Source organism: Arachis hypogaea, chromosome 9, assembly GCF_003086295.3.
Source record: "Arachis hypogaea cultivar Tifrunner chromosome 9, arahy.Tifrunner.gnm2.J5K5, whole genome shotgun sequence".
NCBI lineage: Eukaryota > Viridiplantae > Streptophyta > Magnoliopsida > Fabales > Fabaceae > Arachis > Arachis hypogaea.
Window position 1 is genome coordinate 83,887,205 of NC_092044.1, and position 1,542 is coordinate 83,888,746.

Genomic DNA, 1,542 nt, shown 5'->3' on the forward strand with positions numbered 1-1,542 from the left:
GAGAATCGTCCTTAGTCTCTCAATGTTCCCTGGCTCTAATCTGCGATTCTGGGCCAAAAACTGGGTTAAAACGCGGCCCAAAATCCACGCCAGTGATTTCTGTAAATTCTGCAGATCGCGCACATCACGCGACCGCATCATCCATGCGTTCGTGTCATCTAGCATTTTTCATTTCCACGCGTGCGCGTCGTCCACGCATTCGCGTCACTCGTACATATTCCAATCCACGCGCTCGCGTCAGGCACGCGTTCGCGGCGCTGTGATTTTCTCCAATTCACGCGGATACGTGAGCCATGCGTCCGCGTCGCTTCTCGCTGGTCATCTCCTCAATTTCTTGTGATCCTTCCATTTTTGCAAGCTTCCTTTCCATTCTCTAAGTCATTCCTACCCTATGAAGCCTGAAACACTTAACACACAGATCACGACATCGAATGGTATAAAGGAGAATAAAAATATACAATTAAAAGATCTTTAAGAAGCAAGTTTTCAATCATAGAACAATTTCGGGAAGGAATTGTAAATACATGCAAATCATATGAATAAGTGGGTGCAGACTTGATAAAACCACACAATTAAACACAATATAAATCATAAAATAATGGTTTATCAGTAAGCACTAAGAGTGAAGAGTTAGGTATTAGCATAGCCAAGTCAAGTTAGGATAGAACTTGAGAGTGAAAGGATTGTGTCAATCCTGTGGAATTGGTGTATATAATACTTTAACTATAGTGAAAATTCCACCACTATTGTGGTAGAGACTGGATGTAAGTTACATTGTATAAGGCAACCGAATCAGGATACATGATGGTGTCAGCTTTTCTCTTCCCTGCTCTGTTCTATTTTCTGATATTCATGAGACAAAAAGAAATTGTCTCATAAATTTTTCGCTGCTGAATTCAAACAGATTCAGACTGAAAGTTTGTTATTAAAGGGTTATTTAATTAAAGCAAAATAAGGTCATAGATTGAACCCCCTTCTCTAAGCCTTTTACAACCTTCAATTGGTATCTAGAGCCAAAGTCTCAATAATCAAGCTTCATCCCTTGGAGCAAAGGTCCAATAGCGAACAACTTGGGCAAAACCACAGTTGTCTATACTCTAACTGAAGGCCAGTCAAACAACAGGCCTTCCTTCTTCAACAGGAAGAACTATGCCTACTGGAAAGAGAGGATGATGATCTTCATTCAATCCATTGATTACAACATATGGAAGATTGTTGTGAGCAGCCCCAAGATTCTAACAAAAATAAGTGCTGATAGAGTGATGACTCCAAAAGAAGAAACTAAATAGAATGATGACAACAAGAAGACAATGGAGCTGAATGCTAAAGCCATCAACCTTCTTCACTGTGCTATCAGCTTTGAAGAGTACCGAAAGGTGTCTAGATGCAAGACAGCCAAAGAAATCTGGGAGAAACTCCAGGTTACACACAAAGGCACTAAACAAGTCAAAGAAACGAGGATTGATATGTTGCGAAAAAAGTATGAGATATTTAATATGAAGGATGGAGAAAACATTGATGAAGTATTTGAGAGATTCTCAA